Source organism: Mastomys coucha, unplaced genomic scaffold, assembly GCF_008632895.1.
Source record: "Mastomys coucha isolate ucsf_1 unplaced genomic scaffold, UCSF_Mcou_1 pScaffold14, whole genome shotgun sequence".
NCBI classification, from domain to species: domain Eukaryota; kingdom Metazoa; phylum Chordata; class Mammalia; order Rodentia; family Muridae; genus Mastomys; species Mastomys coucha.
Genome location: NW_022196896.1, coordinates 42,405,203 through 42,405,674, shown reverse-complemented (window position 1 = coordinate 42,405,674; position 472 = coordinate 42,405,203).

Sequence of the window (472 nt, the reverse complement as noted above, 5' to 3'; positions counted from 1 at the left end):
CAGATGTGGTTCAGGGAGGAAGGTGATACAAGATTGGCACTGTTTAACAATTGCCTGCGCCTGTTCTCAGGTGAGAGAGAACATGAGACGAAGGGTATGAGCATTGAGGTGATGTAGTTGGTGGGCCTCTCGAGCCTGAGTAAGGGGGTCTACCGGAGTGGAGATGGCAGCTCCTAGGAGAGGTACGCGGGTAGCAAGATCTACCTGTGCATTTTGTTCGGTCAGGGGTCCAGGGACATCTGAGTGTGCACGAATGTGGCCAAGAAAGAAGGGCTGGGAGCATCTGGAGATAAGGTTTTGGATCTGAGCAAAGAGAGGAGAAGCTTTAGTATCAGGTTTGATGAAGGGGACAGTTTCAAGAATAGGGACAGAGGAGGCAATGTAGGCACTATCGGTATACAGGATGAAAGGAGTATCTGCAAGGAGTTCAAAGGCGTGTAGGACCGCCTCTAACTCAACGAGCTGGGCAGAA